Below are 12,190 nucleotides of genomic sequence, written 5' to 3'. Positions count from 1 at the left end.
AAGTATCTATATGATGAAGGAGAAAATATGCGTGGTGTTCATTCCACTGCCATTCCAGCTCTTACTTTCATTATAAAGCTAACAGGAATAGGCAATGAGGAGAAAGAAAATATGTTTATGACCCTTCGACTAGAAACCAGTCATGCAGAAAGTTTGTGTAAGAATGGAGGCGGGGGATTTTCCAAATTAAAAAAAAAAAAGTACGTCATTGACAGAGGCTGGTTCTGCAGGCGAAAGTGATGTGGCAATCACCAGAGAGAACTGCTTTGTGTTCTGAATTCTCAACAGAAGATTCCTCACGCTGACATCTTCAAAAGGTACAGAGTAGGAAGGAGTCAGGCTGACTCAGGGCATCACAGAAAATAACACAGGCCCTGCAGAATGAGGTGACAGCACTGCTCAGATCTGTATGCTTCTTTAGAAGACGATGCTGTTTGAGTGTCTCTTAAAGCTTGGGGAGCACAAAAGTCTGATCTGAGAGACACTGGGTAAACAAAAGTTTGCTGTGTATAAGATAGTCCTTAACCTACTTTGAATATCATAATAAGATCCCCCCAGGGCTATTTCCATTATTTTATTAAAATAAAGTAAAACAAACAAAAACTTCCATGGGGATGCTTGACAGTTACTTGGGGTTTACAAAAGTCTGACCCACACCAAGAAGTAAGGCAAAAAATATTTTGCTATGAAATGATTCAGCTGTCTGAGTCTTCTCTGCAAAGAACCAGTATGTAGAGTAACTAACCCAGAGGAACTCACATCTGTGCTAAACGGAAACATGTTAGTGCAATGTCTCAAAGCTCTCTGGTATACCATGGCCCAAAGCATTCTAATTTACAATGGTTACGCTTGGAATATTAAGTAAATTTCAAGATTCATAGCCAAGTGGGAGACTGAGGCAGGGGCTTCACTGTGAGTTCAAGGTCAGCTTAGGCTATATAGTAAGTTTGAAGCTAGCCTGGTCTTTATAGTGAAACTTTGCTCCAAAATTCCAAAATGTAAATGAATAAATAAATACAGAAAACGAACAAACGAAAAACTTCAAAGATCCATAGCTGACTTTGACAACTACAATTTCATTAAAATTTTCTAAGCTGGGTGTTGGTGGTACATGCCTTTAATCCCAGCACTTGGGAGGCAGAGGCAGGTGGATCTCTGTGAGTTTGAGGCCAGCCTGGTCTACAAAGTGAGTTCCAGGACAACCTCCAAATCAATACAGAAAAACCCTGTCTTGAAAAAAAATAACAAAAAGTTCTATGAATTATTTTTTGTTGCATGCATATATTGTATTCTTATTATTCTCTCTTCCACACTCTGTTATGTTTTTCCCCCATCATCTTTATAATCCTTCTTCCTCCCATACGTCTACTACTCTTCCCTAGGTTTAAATCTATGTATTTTATTTTGTGGTTCATTTAGCTTCACTAGGGACTATCTGTGTTAACTGTTGCATTGGAAGTGTTCAATGGAGCTTGGTAAGGTTATCAGTGGGTATCCAACTGGAGGCAATCATCTCTCCAGTCCCTGAAGCTGGCAGGAGCAAACAGTTCAGAAGTGCGTGGTAGAGCCCTAGAGTTTCTCCTCCATTCATACCTGACAGTTGACAGGCTCATTCTTTTTCTCAGACCTAGTGCAGGTAACAACTGCTTTTGTGAGTTCATGATTCTGATGGCTGTTTCTTGCCCAGTAGTTGACATTTTACAACCATTCTCCCTATTCTAGTCCTTCCACCCCTACTTCCCCAATGCTTGCTGAGCCTTAACAGGGAATAGTGGGGTGGAGGGACAAATGTCTTGTTTAGCACTCATCTGTCACTTATTCTCATAGTAGTGATGAGTTTTTGCGTTGCCACCATTTACTAGAAGGAGAAGTTTTGTGGGGCAGTGGTGGCCCACACCCTTAATCCCAGCACTCGGGAGGCAGAGGCAGGTGGATCTCTGTGATTTCGAGGCCGAGCTGGTATGACAGCCTCCAAAACAATACAGAGAAACCCTGTCTCATAAAACAAACAAAAACAAAAAAAAGAGAAGAAGAAGAAGAAGAAGAAGAAGAAGAAGAAGAAGAAGAAGAAGAAGAAGAAGAAGAAGAAGAAGAAGTTTTCCTGATCAAGGCTGTCAGTGGTGTTTGTCTTAACATATGTAGAAGGGAGCTGGATATTATGTCAGTTTTATAAAATATTATATGAATTTTCTAAAGTCAACTCTGAAGTATTTTAGAAGTACCCAGCTTGGAAATACTTTCACCAGTAGCCTCCTTTGGGATATACCTGGAACCTCCTAATAATTCATCAACACATTGGAAGGAGGACACAAGGTGTGGGCAAAGGAGCACATACTGAATAGATGAGCTGGTTTGCTTCCTTGGTTTTCTTTCCATACGACTTGTTTACCCCCTTCTCCTTGTATGTTCTCGTAGCTACCCCACCCCACCCCAACCCAGTTCCCCTTCACAGTTGCTTTTGGAAGAATGAAATGCCCTAAGTCTAAGTTCCAAAACTAACTTTGTTACACAAAGCATCTGAAACAGGGCCATATCTTGTGAGAGATCCAGAAGTATTAATTCTTTCTGATTTACTGTGTCAAGAAAAAATAAGATTCTACACGTATAACTTTGAGCAATACGTTTTTTACTAAGTATTGTGTAATGGAAGAGATTGCTCTCAACTGGGGGCTGGATGCTTTCACACTCCTGTTCCTTAATACACCAAGATTATAGACTTAAAAACATTTTAGTTAGACTAAAAAGTCATTGGTTTCATCACATCACATATGTACAATTATATTTTGTTTTCATCCATTCCCCCTTAACACTATCTTCCCTGTGATCCTCTCCTCTTACCCCAGCTGTTTCATTTCCTGTCTCTAGTTAGTTTCTCTTTCTATTATATGTGTTCCATTACTTTCTCTAGTACCTGTCCCGCATCTCCCTTAAGATCTCTTCCTCTCTTCTCATGATGCCATTTCTAGATACCACCCCCACTTTTAAATTAAGGTTCCATAAATAAGAAAAAAACTTGTAGTATTTATATTTCCATACATTACAGACTTTTTATACATGGATGAATTCCAAAGCAGCTCCAGTCATGAGCATGCTTGTGGCCAGATAGAGAATAGCTTTGTGATAATGAAGGATGGAGGAAAGAGAAATAGTAGCCAATTCAAATAGACTAATTGAAAACAAAATCATCATCACCCTTCATGAAGTCTTTGAAGAATTAGTCTGTGTCTGTACCCTGTCTTTCCCTCAGTTTTCTCATACGTGCACTAGTCTCAAAGGAATGATGAGGCATATGGAATCATGTCTCATTTTTGTGAATTATTGGTTAAATACTATAAATCTATCAATTCAATGAGACCTCATGTCTCTAAGAAATGACGCGAACTTTGCTTTAATGTCGAGGTTAGATAAAAATATGTATCACTTACTTGTTCTAGGCTAGGCTTAATCATCTATATTAGTCCATTCAATTAGTCAAAATCTAACACCTATTACTGTTCTTGGTATTGGAGTACATTGAAGTTGGGTTAAAATAAAGGAGACAGTTGAGAGTTAAATAACGTGACTAAGGATATGGCTAATATGTGCACAGCTGAAATTTGAACTCAAAGATCCAGTATATTGGTTCATACTCTTCCAGTTCCATTAAATTCATTTCCTCCCACACCATCTGATCTGTCTACATTAATATATTTATGTATGCCTTTTTTCATTAATAACATTAGAGGGCATGAGTATTTGACCCACTGGTTTGGTTGGTTGAATAACAAATTTGGTTGGGGCACGGACAAGGGAGGGGTTGAGGCTGGAAAGGAGGAAATTATGGGAACATTGGAAAGTAGTCCCCTTATCAGAGCCTGGTTGAATTGAATCCTTTTGTCAGTCTAGAATCAAAAACTCCAACACAATTAACAGCATTTGTCTCTTTTCCTAGATACAGACCTATAATTTTCTAGGATTTCCACCAAAGCCCACTACATAGTAAAAGACATGTCCTAAATTGCTTGTGTAATCCTAGAGCCTTCTGGTTTTATTTTACTAGATTATAATCCTATCAAAGGCACTTCTAGAGATCCCCTATAATCTCACTATTAAAATGAGAGATAAAAGGAACAAAACAGTTTCTTAGTCGCCCTTTGAGCTATAAATTGAGAGCCATCCAAGTGGTAAATATGTCTACTGCTAAGACACTTTCAAATATCCCTGAGAAGCCTACACCCACACCTTTGCATGTTTTATTCTTTCTTTTAACCAACAAGCTTAAAGTCTACATCTTTTAATAAATTGCGACTCTTCAGAGAGAACCTCACAGCCATGTTTTCTGGTGGATAATGTTCTTCCCCTGGGTATATTGCTATTTTAAGAAAGACCAGCTCTGCTTCATACTGGCTCATCCTGCAATTCTCAGTGTGGAAGTCAAGATCTAGCTGTATCTGAACAGGGTTCTCTAAAAAAAAAAACTAAAGGAATTTTCCAGGTTGCTGAGTGCAACAAGTGGAACTATACCTTCATCCCTGCTACCACTGACACAAAGTATAACTGAGGAGGAGATTCCAAGATTGATTCCTAGTAATTTACCTAAGAAAGAAAGAAAGCAAACAATACTCAAAGTAAACAGTACTCAAATACTTAATAAAGTTATCCAGAACTCATAGCAGAACAACAATACTAGTAGTTTGGAGAGAGACAGAATAGTTCTTAAATAAATATTGATGTTGAGTGCTAGGAGTTGGGGAGAAGATCAGATGGGTACAGATTGAAGTGAATGATTCAGGATACAGCTGAGAATAAAGTTAGCATATCTAGTATGTACCACTAGTTCTACAGCTAAGCTCTGTCTGCCAACAGGCTCTAGCTAAGAAACTCCCAATCTCCAGTCATCGTAGCTTACATCAACAACCTTTTGGCCATTTCCAGTGTGCTTTCTGCCTTCCTGACCTTGGGTTCATCTAACACTGTTCTCCTCCCTCCCTTTTACAGAGGTCTCTTTACTGGGTGCCTCTTTTTTTTTCTTCCTTCTTTGTTGGCCTTTCCATTGCCACAGCAGATGGGTTGAAATGGCAAAATAGTGGTTCCCTGCAGTTTAATCTGGACATTTCCCTGAGTTCCATACAAGCCCCAGGAGCTCCATATGTCCATTGTACCTGTTTTAAGTTTCCACCATAAAAGCTTTGTAGACTAAGCCAAAGAGTAAAACATATAAATAAATAAAAACAAAACAGAACAAAGACAAACAAACCGGAAACCACCAAACCAAAAAAAAAAAACTCCAAAAGCTACCATTTTACCATTGCTACAGTTCTGTTCAAGCTGACAAGCACTATCACACACATAATCTTCATTTTATTCTGATGAAAAATCTCTGAGATATATTTAATAGTAATTCATACTTTTACTACATGGAGATCTTACACTACACAACTGGTTGGCAGCAGAGCAGGAACTGGCACAGAAAACTTCCTATCATAAATCTTATGTCAGGTAACACAGAATACTGATAAATCTGTCAAAGTTCTGGACTGACCATAGTACATAAAGAGACTCAGTGTCTCGTTTTAGTTGGACATTGTTTTCAAAATTCCAATTCATGTCGTTGAGTGTAAGCATCATTTTATATATAGACATTTATGGTCATATTCTTAGACTCCTTTATATTCATGAGTTTCAGAGTCATTCTTCTAGCTTCTTGTTGGGTACTTTTATCTAGAAGTGATAAGGGGTATTAAACCATGGGTTATCAATTGAAATTTTTATGAATGGCTAATAGAAACTAAGCAAAGTAAAAGAGAAAAATAATACATATTGGAAAGAATTTGCTGGTACTAGAACCCTGTATACTGTTGGAGAGTGGGAAATAGTACAATCACCATGGAAAGCAAGTGATGTTTAAAAAAGAAAAGAGGGTGGTGGTGGTGCACACCCTTAATCCCAGCACTCAGGAAGCAGAGGCAGGTGGATCTTAGTGAGTTTGAGACCAGCCTGGTCTACAGAGTGAGTTCCAGGACAGCCAGGGCTGTTACACAGAGAAACCCTGTCTTGAAAAACAAACAAAAAAAGAAAAGAAAAGAAAAAAAGTTTAAGAAAGGAAACTGCCAAGAGATCCTGTGATTTCACTTTTGAATATATACACAGACCAAAGTTGAACTCATAAAGAAATTATGTTGGTGTGCGTAGCAACATCCACAATGGACAGAAGCAACTCAGGTTCCATTGATAGACAAATGTAGACACAAAATGTAGTTTGTAAATATAGTGGGTGTTTTTCAGCCCTAAAAAGGAAGAATATTCTAATACATGGACAGCAAGGAGACAGTTTGAGTATATACTGTTAGGTTTATCAAGCCAGTGACATGAGTACAAATACTGTGTGACCCACCTACTTGAGGGATCTGGAGGACAGTAATTGAATGGTATTGTCTGGATAGCAAAGGGAAAACAGGGAATTATGTTTTAATGGCATGGAGCTTTAGCTTTGTAAGATGAAAAGAGTATTGGATTAGATCATTGCTGATTGGCACATGGCATTGTGGATGGATTTAATGCCACTGACTTGTATCCTAAAAATGGCTTTAGAAATTACTTTGCCACAATTAAATGACACATTGTGGTTTGTGGGCTATTTTTAGAAATCACAATTTTACTGTGGGGAAATGAGTCTTGAATCCTGATAATTAAAAACTCATTTTCAGATATACCTATGATGTTGCAATGCTTGGCAGGTGGCAGATAAATGAGTGGCCAGGAGTCACCTTGCTTCATTCCTTCTGGCACTTTTCCATCCATACAATCCTTGTTTCCTTTTAAAGCCCTGGTGATCTAGACTGCTGTGGTTCTTTTACTAAAAACAGATTATCAAATCAGTTATAGTAAATAATTAGTGGCTTCTGGTGTACTATTAGGGTAACTTTTCAAAAGCATGGGGTAGGGTTGAACTTCTCATACTTGAATCTTGTGGGTGGGGACATTTCTCACATGTGTGGAGGCCGGAGACTGATGCTGGTATCTTCAGCAATCACTTCTCTACCTTACATTGTGGAGACAGAGTTTCCCTCTGTTCCTAGAGCTCACTGCCTGTCTCTGCAGCCCTAGCTCTTTGTTATAGACACACAGCACTTTATTTTTTATTTGTGAGACAAATCATTATCTTTGGTTAGATTATCTTCCATTCCACCCACAGTGTCCACCTGATTGCCTTCTGGTAGAGTCACTATTCTATTTTTCCATGTATATGCTTGGGTCATAGTTTGTTCAAGCTAGGGACCTGAAATTATGGATGTCCTAGAGAGCTTTAGGCCAAGTAAAACTCCAAAATAGTATAGTCTGCTCATTTTTCAAGCAAGGGAACTGAGGCAAAGGAACCCTGGTGCTTAGTCTTCTAACTCTAGGCAACTGCTTTCCACACACATGGTACCTATTTAGATCCATTTCATATATGTGTACATGAGTTCCCTGGGGATCTTGACAAGATGCTAACGCTGTTTCATCAGGGTCATGGTGAAGCAGGAGATTCTGGATTCGGAACAAGTTCGTACTGCCAGTCCAATCTGAATAACCAGCTTCTAGATAGATTTCAGAATTCCAGATTCACAGTGTGTTCATAGCAAACTATGTCTGCTCCAAGTCCTGGACAGTGACTGCTAAAGTATTAGCTTATGGATTTCCTGACCATGATATTTGTGACCATGCTGTTAAGTAAATTTATGATTTTAAAGCTGGAGAATGACTATATCTAAGGTGGCAGTGAAGAGAAGAGGGATTGGCAGCTGAACCAAGTACTATGTGAAGTCAGCAAGCTTATGTCATGCTGTGGGTAGAGGGATTATTTTGCAAGTAAGGTGTATAAATTAAGATCACAATATCTTAGGCATAAAATGGAGACATCAGCTAATATAATTAGTAACTCTGGCTTCTGGCCTCAACTTCAAACAATGCTGGATTGCTTCACTTAGATGAGTTACTTCTCATCATGTTGACTCATTCAGTGTAGTAAATCTGACTATAGATGCTTTCCAAGTGGTCTGATTTGCTGAAGGAATGCTTTGCAGATGCTGGTTTCGAGGGGTTGGGGCAGAGTCCAAGTGTCCACACCTCTGATAAGAGCTCCAGATGCTGCTGGTGCTGCTGCCAAGGGCCATGTTTCCCTCTGTTTGAAGTTAGACTGAAGTAGCTAGTGAAATTGTCCCCTGCCCTGATGAATTCTGCATCTTCACTGACCACCCCCCATAAATGGTAGAGGATTGGAAGCATCTGTATGCCTTTGGTAGGCTTTGACTGGCTATCAGTCACCTTTTTCAAGTAGTAGGGCAGTGAGAGGCAGCTTTTCTGCTAAAAATCATCTTGCTACTTTAGGACCACAGGAGTTTAAGGCATTGAGCGGAAGAAATTTCCTGGCATCAGGTTCTGGAAGGTCAGTTATCTGGCTCACAAGCAGCATTCTGTTTAATAAGGCAAGCAGAGATGACTCCACTTCCTGCTGCTCACTCATTCCTCTTTGCTCATAGATTAAAGAGCTTTGTCAAAGCATGGGTAACTTCAGTTTCTGGAGTGGGCTCTGCTGAAGCCATGTCACATCAGGTCAACAGTCCACTTTTCCCATACATAGGTCCCTGAGTCAGGCCAAATGGAGCTTGTGATCTATTGAGTTCTAACTTGATTGGCAGTCCTACATTACCAAGGCACTATATGGCTAGAAGATTTGTGCGGTGGAGATAATTTAAAATCATCTCCCAAACAGGTGATCAAAAGCCAAAAGCTATCCCTATGGACTAACTTTCTTTAATGTACGTATCCAGAGTAGGCACAGACCAACAGTGTAACTAGGACCTAGTAGCTGAGGCTTACTCTTTGCTTCTTGTTTGTCATGATCTCTGGTATTCTTTGAATATAGTTTGTGCAAGCCGCTGTGATGATGAATTGTGCAAGCTTCTCCCCTCCAGGAGTTTTCCAGCAATAGTTGTACACAAACACATAAACCACTGATTCATGATAAAACATAGTAGCAATGTGACATACTTTGGGAAAGAAGAAGAGAAAGTGATACAATATAAATACTCAGAATGAGGCCCAGTCAGTATAATAGCACCCACAGCTATTTGAAAAATTGAGGCAGGCACATGCTCTTACAACATACTCAAACACACACACACACACACACACACACACACACACACAAATATTTTTTGTGGGTAGTTATTGGTATGAAATGAAACTTGGGCCAATGAAATTTAACTAGAAATGGTCTGGGCTGGTAGTTTACAGGAAGTTTTTCCTCTCTTTTAATAGGGAAGTATGAAGAACGGTCTTTATCATCTGTCCCTTCCCTCCAGCCTCAGAATACAGTTAGATAAGGACATCCCTCTGAGGTAATAGCAGCAATCCAAGGAGGATGGGAGACACCTAGGACTAGCCAGGGCATTTCATTTTCATGGACCTTTGTAGTATTCCCTCATTTAAAGTGCAGGGGTCTTGTTGAGGGTCAGCTAGTATCATGATCTATGTGGGGTTTTATTCTTTAGTGAGAGGTCTTGGCCTTGTTCATATTGTAAAAGGAGGGTTTGAAAACATGCACAGGTTTATGTCTATAGATGATATAACACACATTTTCCACTTTCTGATGGACATAGACAACTATGAAAATATTCAAGACTCAATGGGTAGAGGAAAAAATTCCACTTTTTGGGAGAGTATTTGCAAAATAAACTGCAAAGTTGATAAAAGCTACCATGTCGACTGTTACTGTGTGATTGGTGCAATTAATTGATTATGGAATATGTTTCTATTTTAATGGCTTTAGTTTACAGGTATTATTTAAATCCTTGGGGAGGAAGAGAGCGAGAGTGAGTGAGTGAGAGAGAGAGAGACAGAGAGAGAGAGAGAGAGAGAGAGAGAGAGAGAGAGAGAGAAGAGAGAAGAGAGGAAAGTTTTGAGAAATAGCATTTGTTGTTAATGAAGTCAGCAAGAATATTGAGAAGGAAAAATCATGATGTCATAGGTTTTTTAAACAAGCATATAAAGCAGAAATTGGTACACATTATTATTGAATAAATTCAGCATGAATATTATTTAATAATACGTAGGACTATAGTGGGAAAATATATTAACTATGGTTCTATTGTCAGACCATGTAGAACATATAATTTAATTGCAGAGAAAGTATCATGACAATATAAAGTTAATAACAATAAATATATCTATGTAGGTATTTCTCAAGCGACTATCTTGAAAACAACAGTAAGGTAAAAATCTCAGGGTCTGGAGAGAAGGCTCAGTGGTTAAGGGCACTCCCCACTCTTCTATATGACTGGAGTTTGGTTCCTAGCACCAAGCTGATTTGCAACTGCAAGCTCCAGAGAATCTGACATCTTCCTATGTCTGTGTGTACCTACACACATGTAGAATGAACTCATATGGACACAAACACATGCACATTAAACAAACAAACAAATAAACAAACATCTTCAAAAAGAGAAAATCCCAACTCTTTAGCTGGTCACATGTATAGTTTAAGTTTGAGGAAATTCAAATCTTACCATCTTTTGACTCTTCCTATGTATATGCTGTGTTGAAATAAAAATAAAGAAAATAGGCTTTAAGTTGCTGGGTTACTGATTACTGACAGTGGTTTATTTTTATTAAAAGATACTCTGTATTTTAATGTTACGTTTATTATAGACATCTATATAAGTTCATATATGTGCTCAAAATTTAGAAAAAAGAGAATTGGGAACAAAGGGAATATTTTTCTTCTTTCTAAAGAAAATTAATCATGATGAATATTGAAAGTTGTTAATGATTCTGAAGAGTGCATCACCTTTGACCTCTGCCTCCTACCCCAAGTTGTGTGAATCATCAATGTGCAAAAGGGATGTTGTTATCTACTACCACATGATTTGGAATTTTAACACAAAGAAAATTTAAACAAGATGACTGTTTTTATTATAAATTACTGAAAATAAGAATTATAGAGGACCCACTGGAATGAGACAACTGAAGAAACAAATTTGAACAGAAAGAAAATAAAACCTTGCAGGAATAAAACAAGGGCCAAATCTGATAGGGGCTTGCTGAGGAAATTGGAATGAGGACAAATTGGCTGGGTCAAAAAAAGAAAAGCAGAAAAGAACCTGGCTATGAAACAGTTTCAGCATCTAAAGTTGGTGTAGATAATTTAGAGAAGTTTGGGAGGAGGAATGATAAGATAGCTCAGATCCTCGGGAGACCTGTGCTATGTTCTATAAAATGTTGAGATGGAAGTAGCTCTCCAATAACAAATGCAATTAAAATGATCACTCATTGATCATATATCTGTGGTCTGTGAGCATGCTCCATGGCTGATGTTTCACAGAGATGTTGGATTATAAGGCACTCAGTGATGAGATAAAAAAAATTAATTTGTATGAGGAAACTGAGTCGTAGTGAGACTGAGCAACTTGTGGAAGGCCACCTGCCTAAAAAAAGTGGGTGAAGGAGAACTACATCTGTAAACCCAGAAACGTAGAATTAGACTGATCAATGACCACATGCAAACATTGACTTTGTGGAGCACAGAGTTGAGGTAGAGTTATGTTTTTATATTGATCAAGGCCAGTGCTTAGGAGCAGTGGGACTCCAAAGAAAGGGATTTACAATCGGCAGTAACTTGTGTATGTTTGTGGCAGGTTAACAAAAATGGCTGATAATTCACTGACATACCATTGTTATATTCATTGAAACTGTGTGGGCTAATACCTCCTTCCTGGAATTTAGGGTGCTTGTAATCGATGCCTGAGAAAGGTTTTAAAATATGGGGGCCATCCACAGAATTCAGGACACACTAGTACAAGATGATGGCAGCTTGGGTTGGGTGAACATGTTAAAGACGAGGAGAGGCAAAGAGACTGAACACTTTTTGAAGGTAGTTAATTTAATTTGAAGACCAAATGTATGACTTTAGTAGCTAGGTCCTGCTAATTCCCTTACTTCTGTGTTTCTTTTAGAGTGATCATGAAGTAAGCTGATGTCTACTAGGGTTGGTCATCAAGTAGACAAATGGATTTACCAGCCTAGATACCAAGAAGTGGAAACTGCACACTTCTGTTTCTTATCGGACAGAAACCTGAGTTTTAAAAAGCATAAATGATTGTTTGAGAATGCTATTTTGTTTTTTCTCCAAATCTGTGTGTAATGAGCATTCTTCCCGCCAGCCTGGTCCCAG

The sequence above is a fragment of the Mesocricetus auratus genome, unplaced genomic scaffold, assembly GCF_017639785.1.
Source record: "Mesocricetus auratus isolate SY011 unplaced genomic scaffold, BCM_Maur_2.0 Super-Scaffold_100004, whole genome shotgun sequence".
NCBI classification, from domain to species: domain Eukaryota; kingdom Metazoa; phylum Chordata; class Mammalia; order Rodentia; family Cricetidae; genus Mesocricetus; species Mesocricetus auratus.
This window is presented reverse-complemented; position numbering follows the sequence as displayed.